The sequence below is a fragment of the Mycteria americana genome, chromosome 2 (genome assembly GCF_035582795.1).
Source record: "Mycteria americana isolate JAX WOST 10 ecotype Jacksonville Zoo and Gardens chromosome 2, USCA_MyAme_1.0, whole genome shotgun sequence".
NCBI lineage: Eukaryota > Metazoa > Chordata > Aves > Ciconiiformes > Ciconiidae > Mycteria > Mycteria americana.
This window is the reverse complement of record NC_134366.1, coordinates 174,569,304-174,596,420: the sequence shown is the minus strand read 5'-3', so window position 1 is coordinate 174,596,420 and position 27,117 is coordinate 174,569,304.

The following is a 27,117-nucleotide window of genomic DNA, read 5'->3' as shown; positions in this document are numbered from 1 at the left end:
TTCCTCCCCAGGCGCAGGACTTTGCATTTCCCTCTCTTGAACTTCAGGACATTCCTCTCCGCCCCCATCTCCAACCTCCCCAGCTCCCTCTCAATGGTGCCACATCCAGCCGCTGCCTCAGCCACTCCTCCACATTTTGCACCATCGGCCAACTTGCTGAGGGGGCACTCCGTCCCACTGCCCACGTCATTGTGGAGGACGTTGAACAGTGGTGGCCCCACGGACCCGAGTCCAGGGCTACACCGCTTGAGACTTGCCTCCAACTGGACTTTGGGCCACTGAGCACGAGCCTCTGGGCCCAGCCCTTCAGCCACTCTGCACTCCACCTCACCGTCCACTTACGCACCCCGTACTTTCTCGCCTTGTCTAGGAGCACGCAAGGGGAGAAAGCGTCAAAGGCTTTACTAAAAAGTCGAGGTAAACACCAGCCACGGCTCTCTCCTCCTCCACAAAGCTAGTCACTTCAACCGAGAAGACACGGAGGTCGGTCAAGCGTGATTTCCCCTTTGTAAATTCACGCCGACCACTCCCCATCACCTTCATGTCCTTCCTGGGCTTGGCCGTGCTTTCCTGGACAATTTCCTCCATCGCCTTTCTCGGCAATGAGCTCAGGCCAGGCAAGCTCTACTTTCCCGCACGGTCCTTCCTCATCTTCTTCAAGGTAGAAGGGCTAGGAGCTCTCTTCCAGCCATCAGGAACCGCTCCCAGGCACCATGACCTTCACAAGACAATGGAGAGTGGCCTCCCAAGGACATCAGCCACCTCCCTCTGCGCTCGCGGCTACGACCCCTCAGGCCCTACGCACTTGCTGACCTCCACGCGCACAGCACTCCTTCCTACCTCCCTTCATCTTCCTCAGCAACAAGCACTGCTCGCCTGACAAACAGCCTAAAAAACACTCACCTTGGCTCAACTGGGCCAGGCCTTGCCGCTCATCAACCCTTCCGCATGCATCCACCACCACCACCACCAGGGCCTCGGCTCTGCAGCCCCGTGCACCGTGCTCGCCTCCAATGCCCTCCGCAACATCCAAGTCCTCTTTCTGCCCCTCACACACTGTGCAGAGAAGTGGCCTCAGCCCTCGGCACTCACCCCAAGTAAAGAGCCCAAAGGCCCTTGCTCAACAGCCTCTCCTGCCTGCCGCTCACACTCCCACTCCCCCTCTGCCTCTCGCCACACTCGTGGGCTCTCCAGAATCTCACCTGCCCTCGCGAGGTGATCCACATCAAGCACTGTGTCTGCGCCACAGCCCAGGCTGCAAACGTGCCGGCCCCAGCTAAGGGCAGCGCTACCCAGGGGCCAACACAAGACCTTGGGGAGCGGGGCAGGGCTCCCCACAGCACAAGGCTTGCCAGCTCTCAACCAGGGCTGCCAGGACAATGGCCTGCTCTCCCAAGCACCCCTCCTCTGCCTGCTTGCACTGCCACCCCCAGGGACGGCACCAAGGGGGAACAAGCCCAAACAGGCAGCCTCCTTTCTCCCAGCTACAACCTCACAAGCCACAGAGGCACCAAGACACCCACAGGGCACACTCAACGGGAAAGGCCAGGCCTAAAGACAGGCTTAGCGAGCTGGCAGCAAGGCAAGGACGGACCCAACGCCACGGAAGGGGCAGCACCTCACACCTGGCACGCCTCCAAAGCCCAGACCCACCTTCCGGGCCTGCGAGGAAACGGGGCCCCCTCTTCACAACAAAACCGCAAGCCACGCTACACGAGTGCCACGGGGTGACCTCACTTGACGACACCCCACCTCTCCTACGCGTTGGTGGCGTCTTCTGCCCGCCCTGACACGCGCCCAAACACCAAGCCTTTGGCCTCTAATACTCGCACTTAAAAGCTGCCGCCAGGGCCAAGTGGACACGTCCTCAAGAGGAGGACGTGAAATTGCAGAATTGCGGGAAGGACAACACACCCCACCTCATTGCTTGCCAGGCTGTGGCATGCAACAGCTGCTTGCTGCACAACGCTCTCATGCGCAAAGGCTGTCCCGCCCCTCGGGGACCAGCATAAAAGCCGGCCCGGCGCCTCTCTCCCTCACGCACTTCTCCTCACGCCTTCTCCTCCGCCGTCAACAAGGTGAGCCTCAACACCCTTCCCCTCCTTCTCCTGCCCCACACCTGGCCCGTCTCTTCCAGCACGCTCTGGCTCCCAGCCTCACCAGCCCTCACGCCTCCCCACCGCCACGCTCCCCACACACCCGCACCAGGCCTCCCCTGCACTCCCTCCCCCTCCTGCAACACCGCCCCTCGCACCCCCACGCCCCTCCGCTTCCTCAACACCCTCTCTTCCAGGGCCCCTCCGCACCACACACATGGCCTGCTACGACCTCTGCCGCCCCTGCGGACCCACCCCGCTGGCTAACAGCTGCAACGAGCCCTGCGTCGCGCAGTGCCAGGACTCCCGCGTTGTCATCCAGCCTCCCGCCGTGCTGGTCACCCTGCCGGGACCCATCCTCAGCTCCTTCCCCCAGAGCACCGCCGTCGGATCCTCCTCATCCGCTGCCGTGGGCAACGTCCTCAGCTCCCAGGGAGTGCCCGTCTCCTCCGGTGGCTTCGGCTACGGCTACGGCTTCGGAGGCCTGGGCTGCTTCGGCGGCAGAAGAGGCTGCTACCCCTGCTAAGGGCGCTCGCCACCACCCCTGACACCAACCCCACGCGGCCTGGAAGCCACCTCATGCATTGAGGACACGCACCTCCCGGCCGTTGCTGGCACATGGGCCCCACTGTCCACGGCTCCTCCTCCCAAGGCACAAAGCCAGCAGGGAAGGGGCCAGCCCGGGCTGCCTGCAAACATGGCCCATGTACCTCCTTCTTTGCATCCCCCCTTCTGCTATGTCCAGTACTCTCCGCTGCAACCGCCTTCTCACAAGCCAAAGACCACCGGGGACCTCCAGACTGCCGCTCCCACTGCCGAGCAGGAAGAGCTTGGTGCTCTGGCAAGATCTGTCTCACATAAGAGACAGATGTGGGCTGATGGTCGCCCTACTTGCCCCTCACACCGGCTCCCTTCCGCTTGGCGCTCCTGCCTTTTCACTCTTTTCCCTCAATAAAGTTCTCCTGCATCCCAGCCCCAGACGCCTCCACTTCCTTTCTTCTACCAAGGCTCTTCCAGCCTCACCCAGCACAAAGACAGGGCTCAAGAGCCCATTGGGGTGGGTGGAAAGGGCTACAAGACCTCTCTCGGGAAGTATGTCCCCAGCAACAACAACAACAACAACAACAAAACCACCACCGCCACAGAGCAGCGCAGGGGGGCTTCGAGCCCGTGACACAAGCCCTTCACTTGCCCAAACAAAGGCTTGGACACGCCAATGCACTTCGACCCTTGCCTCTGACGCAAGCTCCCCGTGGCAGCACGCGCTTGAAACAACTCTCTTCCCAGCACGACTCTCTGGCCATCACAGCAAGCAGAATCATAGCAAACAGGAACCTCTGGAGACCAACCAACCTGCTCAAGCAGGGTCAGCTCCAGCAGGCTGTCCACGACCATGTCCAGTCAGGTTTTCAGTAGCTCCAAGGATGGAGGCTCCAACACCTCTCTGCGCAACCGGTTCCACTGTTTGACCACCCTCACACTGAACAAAGGTTGTCTTCTCTTCCAAGGAAATGGCACGTCTTTGCAGCTTTCTCCATTCACCCTTGCCCTGGCCGTGGGCACCCATGAGAAGAGTCTGCCTCCCCGGTCCTCATTCCCTCCCGCCCGTGATATACACACATTGATGACATCTCCCCTGCGTGGCCTTGCCTCCTGGCTGAAAAACCTCCCCCCTCTCTCAGCTTCTCCTCATACGAAGGATGCTCCAGTTCCTTCAGAGTCCAGGGGGCCCTGCGCTCGACTCGCTCCGCTAAGGCCATGTCCTTCTTCCACTGGGGAGCCCTCAGCTGGACACACGACTCCACACGGGGCCTCACCAGCGCTGAACAGAGCGCAAGAGCACCTCCCCCGAACCGCTGGCAACGCGCTGCCCAATGCCGCCCTGCAGACTCTTGGTCTCTTTTGACCCAGGGCTGCATTGCTGCCTCGTAGTCAGCTTTTGCACCGCCAGCACCACAAAGTCGTGCTCAGCAAAGCTGCTTTCCAGCCTCTTGGCCCCCACCATGTCCGGCTGCCCAGCACTGTTCCTCCCCAGGCGCAGGACTTTGCATTTCCCTCTCTTGAACTTCAGGACATTCCTCTCCGCCCCCATCTCCAACCTCCCCAGCTCCCTCTCAATGGTGCCACATCCAGCCGCTGCCTCAGCCACTCCTCCACATTTTGCACCATCGGCCAACTTGCTGAGGGGGCACTCCGTCCCACTGCCCACGTCATTGTGGAGGACGTTGAACAGTGGTGGCCCCACGGACCCGAGTCCAGGGCTACACCGCTTGAGACTTGCCTCCAACTGGACTTTGGGCCACTGAGCACGAGCCTCTGGGCCCAGCCCTTCAGCCACTCTGCACTCCACCTCACCGTCCACTTACGCACCCCGTACTTTCTCGCCTTGTCTAGGAGCACGCAAGGGGAGAAAGCGTCAAAGGCTTTACTAAAAAGTCGAGGTAAACACCAGCCACGGCTCTCTCCTCCTCCACAAAGCTAGTCACTTCAACCGAGAAGACACGGAGGTCGGTCAAGCGTGATTTCCCCTTTGTAAATTCACGCCGACCACTCCCCATCACCTTCATGTCCTTCCTGGGCTTGGCCGTGCTTTCCTGGACAATTTCCTCCATCGCCTTTCTCGGCAATGAGCTCAGGCCAGGCAAGCTCTACTTTCCCGCACGGTCCTTCCTCATCTTCTTCAAGGTAGAAGGGCTAGGAGCTCTCTTCCAGCCATCAGGAACCGCTCCCAGGCACCATGACCTTCACAAGACAATGGAGAGTGGCCTCCCAAGGACATCAGCCACCTCCCTCTGCGCTCGCGGCTACGACCCCTCAGGCCCTACGCACTTGCTGACCTCCACGCGCACAGCACTCCTTCCTACCTCCCTTCATCTTCCTCAGCAACAAGCACTGCTCGCCTGACAAACAGCCTAAAAAACACTCACCTTGGCTCAACTGGGCCAGGCCTTGCCGCTCATCAACCCTTCCGCATGCATCCACCACCACCACCACCAGGGCCTCGGCTCTGCAGCCCCGTGCACCGTGCTCGCCTCCAATGCCCTCCGCAACATCCAAGTCCTCTTTCTGCCCCTCACACACTGTGCAGAGAAGTGGCCTCAGCCCTCGGCACTCACCCCAAGTAAAGAGCCCAAAGGCCCTTGCTCAACAGCCTCTCCTGCCTGCCGCTCACACTCCCACTCCCCCTCTGCCTCTCGCCACACTCGTGGGCTCTCCAGAATCTCACCTGCCCTCGCGAGGTGATCCACATCAAGCACTGTGTCTGCGCCACAGCCCAGGCTGCAAACGTGCCGGCCCCAGCTAAGGGCAGCGCTACCCAGGGGCCAACACAAGACCTTGGGGAGCGGGGCAGGGCTCCCCACAGCACAAGGCTTGCCAGCTCTCAACCAGGGCTGCCAGGACAACGGCCTGCTCTCCCAAGCACCCCTCCTCTGCCTGCTTGCACTGCCACCCCCAGGGACGGCACCAAGGGGGAACAAGCCCAAACAGGCAGCCTCCTTTCTCCCAGCTACAACCTCACAAGCCACAGAGGCACCAAGACACCCACAGGGCACACTCAACGGGAAAGGCCAGGCCTAAAGACAGGCTTAGCGAGCTGGCAGCAAGGCAAGGACGGACCCAACGCCACGGAAGGGGCAGCACCTCACACCTGGCACGCCTCCAAAGCCCAGACCCACCTTCCGGGCCTGCGAGGAAACGGGGCCCCCTCTTCACAACAAAACCGCAAGCCACGCTACACGAGTGCCACGGGGTGACCTCACTTGACGACACCCCACCTCTCCTACGCGTTGGTGGCGTCTTCTGCCCGCCCTGACACGCGCCCAAACACCAAGCCTCTGGCCTCTAATACTCGCACTTAAAAGCTGCCGCCAGGGCCAAGTGGACACGTCCTCAAGAGGAGGACGTGAAATTGCAGAATTGCGGGAAGGACAACACACCCCACCTCATTGCTTGCCAGGCTGTGGCATGCAACAGCTGCTTGCTGCACAACGCTCTCATGCGCAAAGGCTGTCCCGCCCCTCGGGGACCAGCATAAAAGCCGGCCCGGCGCCTCTCTCCCTCACGCACTTCTCCTCACGCCTTCTCCTCCGCCGTCAACAAGGTGAGCCTCAACACCCTTCCCCTCCTTCTCCTGCCCCACACCTGGCCCGTCTCTTCCAGCACGCTCTGGCTCCCAGCCTCACCAGCCCTCACGCCTCCCCACCGCCACGCTCCCCACGCACCCGCACCAGGCCTCCCCTGGCCTCCCTCCCCCTCCTGCAACACCGCCCCTCGCACCCCCACGCCCCTCCGCTTCCTCAACACCCTCTCTTCCAGGGCCCCTCCGCACCACGCACATGGCCTGCTACGACCTCTGCCGCCCCTGCGGACCCACCCCGCTGGCTAACAGCTGCAACGAGCCCTGCGTCGCGCAGTGCCAGGACTCCCGCGTTGTCATCCAGCCTCCCGCCGTGCTGGTCACCCTGCCGGGACCCATCCTCAGCTCCTTCCCCCAGAGCACCGCCGTCGGATCCTCCTCATCCGCTGCCGTGGGCAACGTCCTCAGCTCCCAGGGAGTGCCCGTCTCCTCCGGTGGCTTCGGCTACGGCTACGGCTTCGGAGGCCTGGGCTGCTTCGGCGGCAGAAGAGGCTGCTACCCCTGCTAAGGGCGCTCGCCACCACCCCTGACACCAACCCCACGCGGCCTGGAAGCCACCTCATGCATTGAGGACACGCACCTCCCGGCCGTTGCTGGCACATGGGCCCCACTGTCCACGGCTCCTCCTCCCAAGGCACAAAGCCAGCAGGGAAGGGGCCAGCCCGGGCTGCCTGCAAACATGGCCCATGTACCTCCTTCTTTGCATCCCCCCTTCTGCTATGTCCAGTACTCTCCGCTGCAACCGCCTTCTCACAAGCCAAAGACCACCGGGGACCTCCAGACTGCCGCTCCCACTGCCGAGCAGGAAGAGCTTGGTGCTCTGGCAAGATCTGTCTCACACAAGAGACAGATGTGGGCTGATGGTCGCCCTACTTGCCCCTCACACCGGCTCCCTTCCGCTTGGCGCTCCTGCCTTTTCACTCTTTTCCCTCAATAAAGTTCTCCTGCATCCCAGCCCCAGACGCCTCCACTTCCTTTCTTCTCCCAAGGCTCTTCCAGCCTCACCCAGCACAAAGACAGGGCTCAAGAGCCCATTGGGGTGGGTGGAAAGGGCTACAAGACCTCTCTCGGGAAGTATGTCCCCAGCAACAACAACAACAACAACAACAAAACCACCACCGCCACAGAGCAGCGCAGGGGGGCTTCGAGCCCGTGACACAAGCCCTTCACTTGCCCAAACAAAGGCTTGGACACGCCAATGCACTTCGACCCTTGCCTCTGACGCAAGCTCCCCGTGGCAGCACGCGCTTGAAACAACTCTCTTCCCAGCACGACTCTCTGGCCATCACAGCAAGCAGAATCATAGCAAACAGGAACCTCTGGAGACCAACCAACCTGCTCAAGCAGGGTCAGCTCCAGCAGGCTGTCCACGACCATGTCCAGTCAGGTTTTCAGTAGCTCCAAGGATGGAGGCTCCAACACCTCTCTGCGCAACCGGTTCCACTGTTTGACCACCCTCACACTGAACAAAGGTTGTCTTCTCTTCCAAGGAAATGGCACGTCTTTGCAGCTTTCTCCATTCACCCTTGCCCTGGCCGTGGGCACCCATGAGAAGAGTCTGCCTCCCCGGTCCTCATTCCCTCCCGCCCGTGATATACACACATTGATGACATCTCCCCTGCGTGGCCTTGCCTCCTGGCTGAAAAACCTCCCCCCTCTCTCAGCTTCTCCTCATACGAAGGATGCTCCAGTTCCTTCAGAGTCCAGGGGGCCCTGCGCTCGACTCGCTCCGCTAAGGCCATGTCCTTCTTCCACTGGGGAGCCCTCAGCTGGACACACGACTCCACACGGGGCCTCACCAGCGCTGAACAGAGCGCAAGAGCACCTCCCCCGAACCGCTGGCAACGCGCTGCCCAATGCCGCCCTGCAGACTCTTGGTCTCTTTTGACCCAGGGCTGCATTGCTGCCTCGTAGTCAGCTTTTGCACCGCCAGCACCACAAAGTCGTGCTCAGCAAAGCTGCTTTCCAGCCTCTTGGCCCCCACCATGTCCGGCTGCCCAGCACTGTTCCTCCCCAGGCGCAGGACTTTGCATTTCCCTCTCTTGAACTTCAGGACATTCCTCTCCGCCCCCATCTCCAACCTCCCCAGCTCCCTCTCAATGGTGCCACATCCAGCCACTGCCTCAGCCACTCCTCCACATTTTGCACCATCGGCCAACTTGCTGAGGGGGCACTCCGTCCCACTGCCCACGTCATTGTGGAGGACGTTGAACAGTGGTGGCCCCACGGACCCGAGTCCAGGGCTACACCGCTTGAGACTTGCCTCCAACTGGACGTTGGGCCACTGAGCACGAGCCTCTGGGCCCAGCCCTTCAGCCACTCTGCACTCCACCTCACCGTCCACTTACGCACCCCGTACTTTCTCGCCTTGTCTAGGAGCACGCAAGGGGAGAAAGCGTCAAAGGCTTTACTAAAAAGTCGAGGTAAACACCAGCCACGGCTCTCTCCTCCTCCACAAAGCTAGTCACTTCAACCGAGAAGACACGGAGGTCGGTCAAGCGTGATTTCCCCTTTGTAAATTCACGCCGACCACTCCCCATCACCTTCATGTCCTTCCTGGGCTTGGCCGTGCTTTCCTGGACAATTTCCTCCATCGCCTTTCTCGGCAATGAGCTCAGGCCAGGCAAGCTCTACTTTCCCGCACGGTCCTTCCTCATCTTCTTCAAGGTAGAAGGGCTAGGAGCTCTCTTCCAGCCATCAGGAACCGCTCCCAGGCACCATGACCTTCACAAGACAATGGAGAGTGGCCTCCCAAGGACATCAGCCACCTCCCTCTGCGCTCGCGGCTACGACCCCTCAGGCCCTACGCACTTGCTGACCTCCACGCGCACAGCACTCCTTCCTACCTCCCTTCATCTTCCTCAGCAACAAGCACTGCTCGCCTGACAAACAGCCTAAAAAACACTCACCTTGGCTCAACTGGGCCAGGCCTTGCCGCTCATCAACCCTTCCGCATGCATCCACCACCACCACCACCAGGGCCTCGGCTCTGCAGCCCCGTGCACCGTGCTCGCCTCCAATGCCCTCCGCAACATCCAAGTCCTCTTTCTGCCCCTCACACACTGTGCAGAGAAGTGGCCTCAGCCCTCGGCACTCACCCCAAGTAAAGAGCCCAAAGGCCCTTGCTCAACAGCCTCTCCTGCCTGCCGCTCACACTCCCACTCCCCCTCTGCCTCTCGCCACACTCGTGGGCTCTCCAGAATCTCACCTGCCCTCGCGAGGTGATCCACATCAAGCACTGTGTCTGCGCCACAGCCCAGGCTGCAAACGTGCCGGCCCCAGCTAAGGGCAGCGCTACCCAGGGGCCAACACAAGACCTTGGGGAGCGGGGCAGGGCTCCCCACAGCACAAGGCTTGCCAGCTCTCAACCAGGGCTGCCAGGACAACGGCCTGCTCTCCCAAGCACCCCTCCTCTGCCTGCTTGCACTGCCACCCCCAGGGACGGCACCAAGGGGGAACAAGCCCAAACAGGCAGCCTCCTTTCTCCCAGCTACAACCTCACAAGCCACAGAGGCACCAAGACACCCACAGGGCACACTCAACGGGAAAGGCCAGGCCTAAAGACAGGCTTAGCGAGCTGGCAGCAAGGCAAGGACGGACCCAACGCCACGGAAGGGGCAGCACCTCACACCTGGCACGCCTCCAAAGCCCAGACCCACCTTCCGGGCCTGCGAGGAAACGGGGCCCCCTCTTCACAACAAAACCGCAAGCCACGCTACACGAGTGCCACGGGGTGACCTCACTTGACGACACCCCACCTCTCCTACGCGTTGGTGGCGTCTTCTGCCCGCCCTGACACGCGCGCAAACACCAAGCCTCTGGCCTCTAATACTCGCACTTAAAAGCTGCCGCCAGGGCCAAGTGGACACGTCCTCAAGAGGAGGACGTGAAATTGCAGAATTGCGGGAAGGACAACACACCCCACCTCATTGCTTGCCAGGCTGTGGCATGCAACAGCTGCTTGCTGCACAACGCTCTCATGCGCAAAGGCTGTCCCGCCCCTCGGGGACCAGCATAAAAGCCGGCCCGGCGCCTCTCTCCCTCACGCACTTCTCCTCACGCCTTCTCCTCCGCCGTCAACAAGGTGAGCCTCAACACCCTTCCCCTCCTTCTCCTGCCCCACACCTGGCCCGTCTCTTCCAGCACGCTCTGGCTCCCAGCCTCACCAGCCCTCACGCCTCCCCACCGCCACGCTCCCCACGCACCCGCACCAGGCCTCCCCTGGCCTCCCTCCCCCTCCTGCAACACCGCCCCTCGCACCCCCACGCCCCTCCGCTTCCTCAACACCCTCTCTTCCAGGGCCCCTCCGCACCACGCACATGGCCTGCTACGACCTCTGCCGCCCCTGCGGACCCACCCCGCTGGCTAACAGCTGCAACGAGCCCTGCGTCGCGCAGTGCCAGGACTCCCGCGTTGTCATCCAGCCTCCCGCCGTGCTGGTCACCCTGCCGGGACCCATCCTCAGCTCCTTCCCCCAGAGCACCGCCGTCGGATCCTCCTCATCCGCTGCCGTGGGCAACGTCCTCAGCTCCCAGGGAGTGCCCGTCTCCTCCGGTGGCTTCGGCTACGGCTACGGCTTCGGAGGCCTGGGCTGCTTCGGCGGCAGAAGAGGCTGCTACCCCTGCTAAGGGCGCTCGCCACCACCCCTGACACCAACCCCACGCGGCCTGGAAGCCACCTCATGCATTGAGGACACGCACCTCCCGGCCGTTGCTGGCACATGGGCCCCACTGTCCACGGCTCCTCCTCCCAAGGCACAAAGCCAGCAGGGAAGGGGCCAGCCCGGGCTGCCTGCAAACATGGCCCATGTACCTCCTTCTTTGCATCCCCCCTTCTGCTATGTCCAGTACTCTCCGCTGCAACCGCCTTCTCACAAGCCAAAGACCACCGGGGACCTCCAGACTGCCGCTCCCACTGCCGAGCAGGAAGAGCTTGGTGCTCTGGCAAGATCTGTCTCACATAAGAGACAGATGTGGGCTGATGGTCGCCCTACTTGCCCCTCACACCGGCTCCCTTCCGCTTGGCGCTCCTGCCTTTTCACTCTTTTCCCTCAATAAAGTTCTCCTGCATCCCAGCCCCAGACGCCTCCACTTCCTTTCTTCTACCAAGGCTCTTCCAGCCTCACCCAGCACAAAGACAGGGCTCAAGAGCCCATTGGGGTGGGTGGAAAGGGCTACAAGACCTCTCTCGGGAAGTATGTCCCCAGCAACAACAACAACAACAACAACAAAACCACCACCGCCACAGAGCAGCGCAGGGGGGCTTCGAGCCCGTGACACAAGCCCTTCACTTGCCCAAACAAAGGCTTGGACACGCCAATGCACTTCGACCCTTGCCTCTGACGCAAGCTCCCCGTGGCAGCACGCGCTTGAAACAACTCTCTTCCCAGCACGACTCTCTGGCCATCACAGCAAGCAGAATCATAGCAAACAGGAACCTCTGGAGACCAACCAACCTGCTCAAGCAGGGTCAGCTCCAGCAGGCTGTCCACGACCATGTCCAGTCAGGTTTTCAGTAGCTCCAAGGATGGAGGCTCCAACACCTCTCTGCGCAACCGGTTCCACTGTTTGACCACCCTCACACTGAACAAAGGTTGTCTTCTCTTCCAAGGAAATGGCACGTCTTTGCAGCTTTCTCCATTCACCCTTGCCCTGGCCGTGGGCACCCATGAGAAGAGTCTGCCTCCCCGGTCCTCATTCCCTCCCGCCCGTGATATACACACATTGATGACATCTCCCCTGCGTGGCCTTGCCTCCTGGCTGAAAAACCTCCCCCCTCTCTCAGCTTCTCCTCATACGAAGGATGCTCCAGTTCCTTCAGAGTCCAGGGGGCCCTGCGCTCGACTCGCTCCGCTAAGGCCATGTCCTTCTTCCACTGGGGAGCCCTCAGCTGGACACACGACTCCACACGGGGCCTCACCAGCGCTGAACAGAGCGCAAGAGCACCTCCCCCGAACCGCTGGCAACGCGCTGCCCAATGCCGCCCTGCAGACTCTTGGTCTCTTTTGACCCAGGGCTGCATTGCTGCCTCGTAGTCAGCTTTTGCACCGCCAGCACCACAAAGTCGTGCTCAGCAAAGCTGCTTTCCAGCCTCTTGGCCCCCACCATGTCCGGCTGCCCAGCACTGTTCCTCCCCAGGCGCAGGACTTTGCATTTCCCTCTCTTGAACTTCAGGACATTCCTCTCCGCCCCCATCTCCAACCTCCCCAGCTCCCTCTCAATGGTGCCACATCCAGCCACTGCCTCAGCCACTCCTCCACATTTTGCACCATCGGCCAACTTGCTGAGGGGGCACTCCGTCCCACTGCCCACGTCATTGTGGAGGACGTTGAACAGTGGTGGCCCCACGGACCCGAGTCCAGGGCTACACCGCTTGAGACTTGCCTCCAACTGGACGTTGGGCCACTGAGCACGAGCCTCTGGGCCCAGCCCTTCAGCCACTCTGCACTCCACCTCACCGTCCACTTACGCACCCCGTACTTTCTCGCCTTGTCTAGGAGCACGCAAGGGGAGAAAGCGTCAAAGGCTTTACTAAAAAGTCGAGGTAAACACCAGCCACGGCTCTCTCCTCCTCCACAAAGCTAGTCACTTCAACCGAGAAGACACGGAGGTCGGTCAAGCGTGATTTCCCCTTTGTAAATTCACGCCGACCACTCCCCATCACCTTCATGTCCTTCCTGGGCTTGGCCGTGCTTTCCTGGACAATTTCCTCCATCGCCTTTCTCGGCAATGAGCTCAGGCCAGGCAAGCTCTACTTTCCCGCACGGTCCTTCCTCATCTTCTTCAAGGTAGAAGGGCTAGGAGCTCTCTTCCAGCCATCAGGAACCGCTCCCAGGCACCATGACCTTCACAAGACAATGGAGAGTGGCCTCCCAAGGACATCAGCCACCTCCCTCTGCGCTCGCGGCTACGACCCCTCAGGCCCTACGCACTTGCTGACCTCCACGCGCACAGCACTCCTTCCTACCTCCCTTCATCTTCCTCAGCAACAAGCACTGCTCGCCTGACAAACAGCCTAAAAAACACTCACCTTGGCTCAACTGGGCCAGGCCTTGCCGCTCATCAACCCTTCCGCATGCATCCACCACCACCACCACCAGGGCCTCGGCTCTGCAGCCCCGTGCACCGTGCTCGCCTCCAATGCCCTCCGCAACATCCAAGTCCTCTTTCTGCCCCTCACACACTGTGCAGAGAAGTGGCCTCAGCCCTCGGCACTCACCCCAAGTAAAGAGCCCAAAGGCCCTTGCTCAACAGCCTCTCCTGCCTGCCGCTCACACTCCCACTCCCCCTCTGCCTCTCGCCACACTCGTGGGCTCTCCAGAATCTCACCTGCCCTCGCGAGGTGATCCACATCAAGCACTGTGTCTGCGCCACAGCCCAGGCTGCAAACGTGCCGGCCCCAGCTAAGGGCAGCGCTACCCAGGGGCCAACACAAGACCTTGGGGAGCGGGGCAGGGCTCCCCACAGCACAAGGCTTGCCAGCTCTCAACCAGGGCTGCCAGGACAACGGCCTGCTCTCCCAAGCACCCCTCCTCTGCCTGCTTGCACTGCCACCCCCAGGGACGGCACCAAGGGGGAACAAGCCCAAACAGGCAGCCTCCTTTCTCCCAGCTACAACCTCACAAGCCACAGAGGCACCAAGACACCCACAGGGCACACTCAACGGGAAAGGCCAGGCCTAAAGACAGGCTTAGCGAGCTGGCAGCAAGGCAAGGACGGACCCAACGCCACGGAAGGGGCAGCACCTCACACCTGGCACGCCTCCAAAGCCCAGACCCACCTTCCGGGCCTGCGAGGAAACGGGGCCCCCTCTTCACAACAAAACCGCAAGCCACGCTACACGAGTGCCACGGGGTGACCTCACTTGACGACACCCCACCTCTCCTACGCGTTGGTGGCGTCTTCTGCCCGCCCTGACACGCGCCCAAACACCAAGCCTCTGGCCTCTAATACTCGCACTTAAAAGCTGCCGCCAGGGCCAAGTGGACACGTCCTCAAGAGGAGGACGTGAAATTGCAGAATTGCGGGAAGGACAACACACCCCACCTCATTGCTTGCCAGGCTGTGGCATGCAACAGCTGCTTGCTGCACAACGCTCTCATGCGCAAAGGCTGTCCCGCCCCTCGGGGACCAGCATAAAAGCCGGCCCGGCGCCTCTCTCCCTCACGCACTTCTCCTCACGCCTTCTCCTCCGCCGTCAACAAGGTGAGCCTCAACACCCTTCCCCTCCTTCTCCTGCCCCACACCTGGCCCGTCTCTTCCAGCACGCTCTGGCTCCCAGCCTCACCAGCCCTCACGCCTCCCCACCGCCACGCTCCCCACGCACCCGCACCAGGCCTCCCCTGGCCTCCCTCCCCCTCCTGCAACACCGCCCCTCGCACCCCCACGCCCCTCCGCTTCCTCAACACCCTCTCTTCCAGGGCCCCTCCGCACCACGCACATGGCCTGCTACGACCTCTGCCGCCCCTGCGGACCCACCCCGCTGGCTAACAGCTGCAACGAGCCCTGCGTCGCGCAGTGCCAGGACTCCCGCGTTGTCATCCAGCCTCCCGCCGTGCTGGTCACCCTGCCGGGACCCATCCTCAGCTCCTTCCCCCAGAGCACCGCCGTCGGATCCTCCTCATCCGCTGCCGTGGGCAACGTCCTCAGCTCCCAGGGAGTGCCCGTCTCCTCCGGTGGCTTCGGCTACGGCTACGGCTTCGGAGGCCTGGGCTGCTTCGGCGGCAGAAGAGGCTGCTACCCCTGCTAAGGGCGCTCGCCACCACCCCTGACACCAACCCCACGCGGCCTGGAAGCCACCTCATGCATTGAGGACACGCACCTCCCGGCCGTTGCTGGCACATGGGCCCCACTGTCCACGGCTCCTCCTCCCAAGGCACAAAGCCAGCAGGGAAGGGGCCAGCCCGGGCTGCCTGCAAACATGGCCCATGTACCTCCTTCTTTGCATCCCCCCTTCTGCTATGTCCAGTACTCTCCGCTGCAACCGCCTTCTCACAAGCCAAAGACCACCGGGGACCTCCAGACTGCCGCTCCCACTGCCGAGCAGGAAGAGCTTGGTGCTCTGGCAAGATCTGTCTCACACAAGAGACAGATGTGGGCTGATGGTCGCCCTACTTGCCCCTCACACCGGCTCCCTTCCGCTTGGCGCTCCTGCCTTTTCACTCTTTTCCCTCAATAAAGTTCTCCTGCATCCCAGCCCCAGACGCCTCCACTTCCTTTCTTCTCCCAAGGCTCTTCCAGCCTCACCCAGCACAAAGACAGGGCTCAAGAGCCCATTGGGGTGGGTGGAAAGGGCTACAAGACCTCTCTCGGGAAGTATGTCCCCAGCAACAACAACAACAACAACAACAAAACCACCACCGCCACAGAGCAGCGCAGGGGGGCTTCGAGCCCGTGACACAAGCCCTTCACTTGCCCAAACAAAGGCTTGGACACGCCAATGCACTTCGACCCTTGCCTCTGACGCAAGCTCCCCGTGGCAGCACGCGCTTGAAACAACTCTCTTCCCAGCACGACTCTCTGGCCATCACAGCAAGCAGAATCATAGCAAACAGGAACCTCTGGAGACCAACCAACCTGCTCAAGCAGGGTCAGCTCCAGCAGGCTGTCCACGACCATGTCCAGTCAGGTTTTCAGTAGCTCCAAGGATGGAGGCTCCAACACCTCTCTGCGCAACCGGTTCCACTGTTTGACCACCCTCACACTGAACAAAGGTTGTCTTCTCTTCCAAGGAAATGGCACGTCTTTGCAGCTTTCTCCATTCACCCTTGCCCTGGCCGTGGGCACCCATGAGAAGAGTCTGCCTCCCCGGTCCTCATTCCCTCCCGCCCGTGATATACACACATTGATGACATCTCCCCTGCGTGGCCTTGCCTCCTGGCTGAAAAACCTCCCCCCTCTCTCAGCTTCTCCTCATACGAAGGATGCTCCAGTTCCTTCAGAGTCCAGGGGGCCCTGCGCTCGACTCACTCCGCTAAGGCCATGTCCTTCTTCCACTGCGGAGCCCTCAGCTGGACACACGACTCCACACGGGGCCTCACCAGCGCTGAACAGAGCGCAAGAGCACCTCCCCCGAACCGCTGGCAACGCGCTGCCCAATGCCGCCCTGCAGACTCTTGGTCTCTTTTGACCCAGGGCTGCATTGCTGCCTCGTAGTCAGCTTTTGCACCGCCAGCACCACAAAGTCGTGCTCAGCAAAGCTGCTTTCCAGCCTCTTGGCCCCCACCATGTCCGGCTGCCCAGCACTGTTCCTCCCCAGGCGCAGGACTTTGCATTTCCCTCTCTTGAACTTCAGGACATTCCTCTCCGCCCCCATCTCCAACCTCCCCAGCTCCCTCTCAATGGTGCCACATCCAGCCGCTGCCTCAGCCACTCCTCCACATTTTGCACCATCGGCCAACTTGCTGAGGGGGCACTCCGTCCCACTGCCCACGTCATTGTGGAGGACGTTGAACAGTGGTGGCCCCACGGACCCGAGTCCAGGGCTACACCGCTTGAGACTTGCCTCCAACTGGACTTTGGGCCACTGAGCACGAGCCTCTGGGCCCAGCCCTTCAGCCACTCTGCACTCCACCTCACCGTCCACTTACGCACCCCGTACTTTCTCGCCTTGTCTAGGAGCACGCAAGGGGAGAAAGCGTCAAAGGCTTTACTAAAAAGTCGAGGTAAACACCAGCCACGGCTCTCTCCTCCTCCACAAAGCTAGTCACTTCAACGGAGAAGACACGGAGGTCGGTCAAGCGTGATTTCCCCTTTGTAAATTCACGCCGACCACTCCCCATCACCTTCATGTCCTTCCTGGGCTTGGCCGTGCTTTCCTGGACAATTTCCTCCATCGCCTTTCTCGGCAATGAGCTCAGGCCAGGCAAGCTCTACTTTCCCGCACGGTCCTTCCTCATCTTCTTCAAGGTAGAAGGGCTAGGAGCTCTCTTCCAGCCATCAGGAACCGCTCCCAGGCACCATGACCTTCACAAGACAATGGAGAGTGGCCTCCCAAGGACATCAGCCACCTCCCTCTGCGCTCGCGGCTACGACCCCTCAGGCCCTACGCACTTGCTGACCTCCACGCGCACAGCACTCCTTCCTACCTCCCTTCATCTTCCTCAGCAACAAGCACTGCTCGCCTGACAAACAGCCTAAAAAACACTCACCTTGGCTCAACTGGGCCAGGCCTTGCCGCTCATCAACCCTTCCGCATGCATCCACCACCACCACCACCAGGGCCTCGGCTCTGCAGCCCCGTGCACCGTGCTCGCCTCCAATGCCCTCCGCAACATCCAAGTCCTCTTTCTGCCCCTCACACACTGTGCAGAGAAGTGGCCTCAGCCCTCGGCACTCACCCCAAGTAAAGAGCCCAAAGGCCCTTGCTCAACAGCCTCTCCTGCCTGCCGCTCACACTCCCACTCCCCCTCTGCCTCTCGCCACACTCGTGGGCTCTCCAGAATCTCACCTGCCCTCGCGAGGTGATCCACATCAAGCACTGTGTCTGCGCCACAGCCCAGGCTGCAAACGTGCCGGCCCCAGCTAAGGGCAGCGCTACCCAGGGGCCAACACAAGACCTTGGGGAGCGGGGCAGGGCTCCCCACAGCACAAGGCTTGCCAGCTCTCAACCAGGGCTGCCAGGACAACGGCCTGCTCTCCCAAGCACCCCTCCTCTGCCTGCTTGCACTGCCACCCCCAGGGACGGCACCAAGGGGGAACAAGCCCAAACAGGCAGCCTCCTTTCTCCCAGCTACAACCTCACAAGCCACAGAGGCACCAAGACACCCACAGGGCACACTCAACGGGAAAGGCCAGGCCTAAAGACAGGCTTAGCGAGCTGGCAGCAAGGCAAGGACGGACCCAACGCCACGGAAGGGGCAGCACCTCACACCTGGCACGCCTCCAAAGCCCAGACCCACCTTCCGGGCCTGCGAGGAAACGGGGCCCCCTCTTCACAACAAAACCGCAAGCCACGCTACACGAGTGCCACGGGGTGACCTCACTTGACGACACCCCACCTCTCCTACGCGTTGGTGGCGTCTTCTGCCCGCCCTGACACGCGCCCAAACACCAAGCCTTTGGCCTCTAATACTCGCACTTAAAAGCTGCCGCCAGGGCCAAGTGGACACGTCCTCAAGAGGAGGACGTGAAATTGCAGAATTGCGGGAAGGACAACACACCCCACCTCATTGCTTGCCAGGCTGTGGCATGCAACAGCTGCTTGCTGCACAACGCTCTCATGCGCAAAGGCTGTCCCGCCCCTCGGGGACCAGCATAAAAGCCGGCCCGGCGCCTCTCTCCCTCACGCACTTCTCCTCACGCCTTCTCCTCCGCCGTCAACAAGGTGAGCCTCAACACCCTTCCCCTCCTTCTCCTGCCCCACACCTGGCCCGTCTCTTCCAGCACGCTCAGCCCCCAGCCTCACCAGCCCTCACGCCTCCCCACCGCCACGCTCCGCACACACCCGCACCAGGCCTCCACTGCACTCCCTCCCCCTCCTGCAACACCGCCCCTCGCACCCCCACGCCCCTCCGATTCCTCAACACCCTCTCTTCCAGGGCCCCTCCGCACCACACACATGGCCTGCTACGACCTCTGCCGCCCCTGCGGACCCACCCCGCTGGCTAACAGCTGCAACGAGCCCTGCGTCGCGCAGTGCCAGGACTCCCGCGTTGTCATCCAGCCTCCCGCCGTGCTGGTCACCCTGCCGGGACCCATCCTCAGCTCCTTCCCCCAGAGCACCGCCGTCGGATCCTCCTCATCCGCTGCCGTGGGCAACGTCCTCAGCTCCCAGGGAGTGCCCGTCTCCTCCGGTGGCTTCGGCTACGGCTACGGCTTCGGAGGCCTGGGCTGCTTCGGCGGCAGAAGAGGCTGCTACCCCTGCTAAGGGCGCTCGCCACCACCCCTGACACCAACCCCACGCGGCCTGGAAGCCACCTCATGCATTGAGGACACGCACCTCCCGGCCGTTGCTGGCACATGGGCCCCACTGTCCACGGCTCCTCCTCCCAAGGCACAAAGCCAGCAGGGAAGGGGCCAGCCCGGGCTGCCTGCAAACATGGCCCATGTACCTCCTTCTTTGCATCCCCCCTTCTGCTATGTCCAGTACTCTCCGCTGCAACCGCCTTCTCACAAGCCAAAGACCACCGGGGACCTCCAGACTGCCGCTCCCACTGCCGAGCAGGAAGAGCTTGGTGCTCTGGCAAGATCTGTCTCACACAAGAGACAGATGTGGGCTGATGGTCGCCCTACTTGCCCCTCACACCGGCTCCCTTCCGCTTGGCGCTCCTGCCTTTTCACTCTTTTCCCTCAATAAAGTTCTCCTGCATCCCAGCCCCAGACGCCTCCACTTCCTTTCTTCTCCCAAGGCTCTTCCAGCCTCACCCAGCACAAAGACAGGGCTCAAGAGCCCATTGGGGTGGGTGGAAAGGGCTACAAGACCTCTCTCGGGAAGTATGTCCCCAGCAACAACAACAACAACAACAACAAAACCACCACCGCCACAGAGCAGCGCAGGGGGGCTTCGAGCCCGTGACACAAGCCCTTCACTTGCCCAAACAAAGGCTTGGACACGCCAATGCACTTCGACCCTTGCCTCTGACGCAAGCTCCCCGTGGCAGCACGCGCTTGAAACAACTCTCTTCCCAGCACGACTCTCTGGCCATCACAGCAAGCAGAATCATAGCAAACAGGAACCTCTGGAGACCAACCAACCTGCTCAAGCAGGGTCAGCTCCAGCAGGCTGTCCACGACCATGTCCAGTCAGGTTTTCAGTAGCTCCAAGGATGGAGGCTCCAACACCTCTCTGCGCAACCGGTTCCACTGTTTGACCACCCTCACACTGAACAAAGGTTGTCTTCTCTTCCAAGGAAATGGCACGTCTTTGCAGCTTTCTCCATTCACCCTTGCCCTGGCCGTGGGCACCCATGAGAAGAGTCTGCCTCCCCGGTCCTCATTCCCTCCCGCCCGTGATATACACACATTGATGACATCTCCCCTGCGTGGCCTTGCCTCCTGGCTGAAAAACCTCCCCCCTCTCTCAGCTTCTCCTCATACGAAGGATGCTCCAGTTCCTTCAGAGTCCAGGGGGCCCTGCGCTCGACTCACTCCGCTAAGGCCATGTCCTTCTTCCACTGCGGAGCCCTCAGCTGGACACACGACTCCACACGGGGCCTCACCAGCGCTGAACAGAGCGCAAGAGCACCTCCCCCGAACCGCTGGCAACGCGCTGCCCAATGCCGCCCTGCAGACTCTTGGTCTCTTTTGACCCAGGGCTGCATTGCTGCCTCGTAGTCAGCTTTTGCACCGCCAGCACCACAAAGTCGTGCTCAGCAAAGCTGCTTTCCAGCCTCTTGGCCCCCACCATGTCCGGCTGCCCAGCACTGTTCCTCCCCAGGCGCAGGACTTTGCATTTCCCTCTCTTGAACTTCAGGACATTCCTCTCCGCCCCCATCTCCAACCTCCCCAGCTCCCTCTCAATGGTGCCACATCCAGCCGCTGCCTCAGCCACTCCTCCACATTTTGCACCATCGGCCAACTTGCTGAGGGGGCACTCCGTCCCACTGCCCACGTCATTGTGGAGGACGTTGAACAGTGGTGGCCCCACGGACCCGAGTCCAGGGCTACACCGCTTGAGACTTGCCTCCAACTGGACTTTGGGCCACTGAGCACGAGCCTCTGGGCCCAGCCCTTCAGCCACTCTGCACTCCACCTCACCGTCCACTTACGCACCCCGTACTTTCTCGCCTTGTCTAGGAGCACGCAAGGGGAGAAAGCGTCAAAGGCTTTACTAAAAAGTCGAGGTAAACACCAGCCACGGCTCTCTCCTCCTCCACAAAGCTAGTCACTTCAACGGAGAAGACACGGAGGTTGGTCAAGCGTGATTTCCCCTTTGTAAATTCACGCCGACCACTCCCCATCACCTTCATGTCCTTCCTGGGCTTGGCCGTGCTTTCCTGGACAATTTCCTCCATCGCCTTTCTCGGCAATGAGCTCAGGCCAGGCAAGCTCTACTTTCCCGCACGGTCCTTCCTCATCTTCTTCAAGGTAGAAGGGCTAGGAGCTCTCTTCCAGCCATCAGGAACCGCTCCCAGGCACCATGACCTTCACAAGACAATGGAGAGTGGCCTCCCAAGGACATCAGCCACCTCCCTCTGCGCTCGCGGCTACGACCCCTCAGGCCCTACGCACTTGCTGACCTCCACGCGCACAGCACTCCTTCCTACCTCCCTTCATCTTCCTCAGCAACAAGCACTGCTCGCCTGACAAACAGCCTAAAAAACACTCACCTTGGCTCAACTGGGCCAGGCCTTGCCGCTCATCAACCCTTCCGCATGCATCCACCACCACCACCACCAGGGCCTCGGCTCTGCAGCCCCGTGCACCGTGCTCGCCTCCAATGCCCTCCGCAACATCCAAGTCCTCTTTCTGCCCCTCACACACTGTGCAGAGAAGTGGCCTCAGCCCTCGGCACTCACCCCAAGTAAAGAGCCCAAAGGCCCTTGCTCAACAGCCTCTCCTGCCTGCCGCTCACACTCCCACTCCCCCTCTGCCTCTCGCCACACTCGTGGGCTCTCCAGAATCTCACCTGCCCTCGCGAGGTGATCCACATCAAGCACTGTGTCTGCGCCACAGCCCAGGCTGCAAACGTGCCGGCCCCAGCTAAGGGCAGCGCTACCCAGGGGCCAACACAAGACCTTGGGGAGCGGGGCAGGGCTCCCCACAGCACAAGGCTTGCCAGCTCTCAACCAGGGCTGCCAGGACAACGGCCTGCTCTCCCAAGCACCCCTCCTCTGCCTGCTTGCACTGCCACCCCCAGGGACGGCACCAAGGGGGAACAAGCCCAAACAGGCAGCCTCCTTTCTCCCAGCTACAACCTCACAAGCCACAGAGGCACCAAGACACCCACAGGGCACACTCAACGGGAAAGGCCAGGCCTAAAGACAGGCTTAGCGAGCTGGCAGCAAGGCAAGGACGGACCCAACGCCACGGAAGGGGCAGCACCTCACACCTGGCACGCCTCCAAAGCCCAGACCCACCTTCCGGGCCTGCGAGGAAACGGGGCCCCCTCTTCACAACAAAACCGCAAGCCACGCTACACGAGTGCCACGGGGTGACCTCACTTGACGACACCCCACCTCTCCTACGCGTTGGTGGCGTCTTCTGCCCGCCCTGACACGCGCCCAAACACCAAGCCTTTGGCCTCTAATACTCGCACTTAAAAGCTGCCGCCAGGGCCAAGTGGACACGTCCTCAAGAGGAGGACGTGAAATTGCAGAATTGCGGGAAGGACAACACACCCCACCTCATTGCTTGCCAGGCTGTGGCATGCAACAGCTGCTTGCTGCACAACGCTCTCATGCGCAAAGGCTGTCCCGCCCCTCGGGGACCAGCATAAAAGCCGGCCCGGCGCCTCTCTCCCTCACGCACTTCTCCTCACGCCTTCTCCTCCGCCGTCAACAAGGTGAGCCTCAACACCCTTCCCCTCCTTCTCCTGCCCCACACCTGGCCCGTCTCTTCCAGCACGCTCAGCCCCCAGCCTCACCAGCCCTCACGCCTCCCCACCGCCACGCTCCGCACACACCCGCACCAGGCCTCCACTGCACTCCCTCCCCCTCCTGCAACACCGCCCCTCGCACCCCCACGCCCCTCCGATTCCTCAACACCCTCTCTTCCAGGGCCCCTCCGCACCACACACATGGCCTGCTACGACCTCTGCCGCCCCTGCGGACCCACCCCGCTGGCTAACAGCTGCAACGAGCCCTGCGTCGCGCAGTGCCAGGACTCCCGCGTTGTCATCCAGCCTCCCGCCGTGCTGGTCACCCTGCCGGGACCCATCCTCAGCTCCTTCCCCCAGAGCACCGCCGTCGGATCCTCCTCATCCGCTGCCGTGGGCAACGTCCTCAGCTCCCAGGGAGTGCCCGTCTCCTCCGGTGGCTTCGGCTACGGCTACGGCTTCGGAGGCCTGGGCTGCTTCGGCGGCAGAAGAGGCTGCTACCCCTGCTAAGGGCGCTCGCCACCACCCCTGACACCAACCCCACGCGGCCTGGAAGCCACCTCATGCATTGAGGACACGCACCTCCCGGCCGTTGCTGGCACATGGGCCCCACTGTCCACGGCTCCTCCTCCCAAGGCACAAAGCCAGCAGGGAAGGGGCCAGCCCGGGCTGCCTGCAAACATGGCCCATGTACCTCCTTCTTTGCATCCCCCCTTCTGCTATGTCCAGTACTCTCCGCTGCAACCGCCTTCTCACAAGCCAAAGACCACCGGGGACCTCCAGACTGCCGCTCCCACTGCCGAGCAGGAAGAGCTTGGTGCTCTGGCAAGATCTGTCTCACACAAGAGACAGATGTGGGCTGATGGTCGCCCTACTTGCCCCTCACACCGGCTCCCTTCCGCTTGGCGCTCCTGCCTTTTCACTCTTTTCCCTCAATAAAGTTCTCCTGCATCCCAGCCCCAGACGCCTCCACTTCCTTTCTTCTCCCAAGGCTCTTCCAGCCTCACCCAGCACAAAGACAGGGCTCAAGAGCCCATTGGGGTGGGTGGAAAGGGCTACAAGACCTCTCTCGGGAAGTATGTCCCCAGCAACAACAACAACAACAACAACAAAACCACCACCACCACAGAGCAGCGCAGGGGGGCTTCGAGCCCGTGACACAAGCCCTTCACTTGCCCAAACAAAGGCTTGGACACGCCAATGCACTTCGACCCTTGCCTCTGACGCAAGCTCCCCGTGGCAGCACGCGCTTGAAACAACTCTCTTCCCAGCACGACTCTCTGGCCATCACAGCAAGCAGAATCATAGCAAACAGGAACCTCTGGAGACCAACCAACCTGCTCAAGCAGGGTCAGCTCCAGCAGGCTGTCCACGACCATGTCCAGTCAGGTTTTCAGTAGCTCCAAGGATGGAGGCTCCAACACCTCTCTGCGCAACCGGTTCCACTGTTTGACCACCCTCACACTGAACAAAGGTTGTCTTCTCTTCCAAGGAAATGGCACGTCTTTGCAGCTTTCTCCATTCACCCTTGCCCTGGCCGTGGGCACCCATGAGAAGAGTCTGCCTCCCCGGTCCTCATTCCCTCCCGCCCGTGATATACACACATTGATGACATCTCCCCTGCGTGGCCTTGCCTCCTGGCTGAAAAACCTCCCCCCTCTCTCAGCTTCTCCTCATACGAAGGATGCTCCAGTTCCTTCAGAGTCCAGGGGGCCCTGCGCTCGACTCGCTCCGCTAAGGCCATGTCCTTCTTCCACTGGGGAGCCCTCAGCTGGACACACGACTCCACACGGGGCCTCACCAGCGCTGAACAGAGCGCAAGAGCACCTCCCCCGAACCGCTGGCAACGCGCTGCCCAATGCCGCCCTGCAGACTCTTGGTCTCTTTTGACCCAGGGCTGCATTGCTGCCTCGTAGTCAGCTTTTGCACCGCCAGCACCACAAAGTCGTGCTCAGCAAAGCTGCTTTCCAGCCTCTTGGCCCCCACCATGTCCGGCTGCCCAGCACTGTTCCTCCCCAGGCGCAGGACTTTGCATTTCCCTCTCTTGAACTTCAGGACATTCCTCTCCGCCCCCATCTCCAACCTCCCCAGCTCCCTCTCAATGGTGCCACATCCAGCCGCTGCCTCAGCCACTCCTCCACATTTTGCACCATCGGCCAACTTGCTGAGGGGGCACTCCGTCCCACTGCCCACGTCATTGTGGAGGACGTTGAACAGTGGTGGCCCCACGGACCCGAGTCCAGGGCTACACCGCTTGAGACTTGCCTCCAACTGGACTTTGGGCCACTGAGCACGAGCCTCTGGGCCCAGCCCTTCAGCCACTCTGCACTCCACCTCACCGTCCACTTACGCACCCCGTACTTTCTCGCCTTGTCTAGGAGCACGCAAGGGGAGAAAGCGTCAAAGGCTTTACTAAAAAGTCGAGGTAAACACCAGCCACGGCTCTCTCCTCCTCCACAAAGCTAGTCACTTCAACCGAGAAGACACGGAGGTCGGTCAAGCGTGATTTCCCCTTTGTAAATTCACGCCGACCACTCCCCATCACCTTCATGTCCTTCCTGGGCTTGGCCGTGCTTTCCTGGACAATTTCCTCCATCGCCTTTCTCGGCAATGAGCTCAGGCCAGGCAAGCTCTACTTTCCCGCACGGTCCTTCCTCATCTTCTTCAAGGTAGAAGGGCTAGGAGCTCTCTTCCAGCCATCAGGAACCGCTCCCAGGCACCATGACCTTCACAAGACAATGGAGAGTGGCCTCCCAAGGACATCAGCCACCTCCCTCTGCGCTCGCGGCTACGACCCCTCAGGCCCTACGCACTTGCTGACCTCCACGCGCACAGCACTCCTTCCTACCTCCCTTCATCTTCCTCAGCAACAAGCACTGCTCGCCTGACAAACAGCCTAAAAAACACTCACCTTGGCTCAACTGGGCCAGGCCTTGCCGCTCATCAACCCTTCCGCATGCATCCACCACCACCACCACCAGGGCCTCGGCTCTGCAGCCCCGTGCACCGTGCTCGCCTCCAATGCCCTCCGCAACATCCAAGTCCTCTTTCTGCCCCTCACACACTGTGCAGAGAAGTGGCCTCAGCCCTCGGCACTCACCCCAAGTAAAGAGCCCAAAGGCCCTTGCTCAACAGCCTCTCCTGCCTGCCGCTCACACTCCCACTCCCCCTCTGCCTCTCGCCACACTCGTGGGCTCTCCAGAATCTCACCTGCCCTCGCGAGGTGATCCACATCAAGCACTGTGTCTGCGCCACAGCCCAGGCTGCAAACGTGCCGGCCCCAGCTAAGGGCAGCGCTACCCAGGGGCCAACACAAGACCTTGGGGAGCGGGGCAGGGCTCCCCACAGCACAAGGCTTGCCAGCTCTCAACCAGGGCTGCCAGGACAACGGCCTGCTCTCCCAAGCACCCCTCCTCTGCCTGCTTGCACTGCCACCCCCAGGGACGGCACCAAGGGGGAACAAGCCCAAACAGGCAGCCTCCTTTCTCCCAGCTACAACCTCACAAGCCACAGAGGCACCAAGACACCCACAGGGCACACTCAACGGGAAAGGCCAGGCCTAAAGACAGGCTTAGCGAGCTGGCAGCAAGGCAAGGACGGACCCAACGCCACGGAAGGGGCAGCACCTCACACCTGGCACACCTCCAAAGCCCAGACCCACCTTCCGGGCCTGCGAGGAAACGGGGCCCCCTCTTCACAACAAAACCGCAAGCCACGCTACACGAGTGCCACGGGGTGACCTCACTTGACGACACCCCACCTCTCCTACGCGTTGGTGGCGTCTTCTGCCCGCCCTGACACGCGCCCAAACACCAAGCCTTTGGCCTCTAATACTCGCACTTAAAAGCTGCCGCCAGGGCCAAGTGGACACGTCCTCAAGAGGAGGACGTGAAATTGCAGAATTGCGGGAAGGACAACACACCCCACCTCATTGCTTGCCAGGCTGTGGCATGCAACAGCTGCTTGCTGCACAACGCTCTCATGCGCAAAGGCTGTCCCGCCCCTCGGGGACCAGCATAAAAGCCGGCCCGGCGCCTCTCTCCCTCACGCACTTCTCCTCACGCCTTCTCCTCCGCCGTCAACAAGGTGAGCCTCAACACCCTTCCCCTCCTTCTCCTGCCCCACACCTGGCCCGTCTCTTCCAGCACGCTCTGGCTCCCAGCCTCACCAGCCCTCACGCCTCCCCACCGCCACGCTCCCCACGCACCCGCACCAGGCCTCCCCTGCACTCCCTCCCCCTCCTGCAACACCGCCCCTCGCACCCCCACGCCCCTCCGCTTCCTCAACACCCTCTCTTCCAGGGCCCCTCCGCACCACGCACATGGCCTGCTACGACCTCTGCCGCCCCTGCGGACCCACCCCGCTGGCTAACAGCTGCAACGAGCCCTGCGTCGCGCAGTGCCAGGA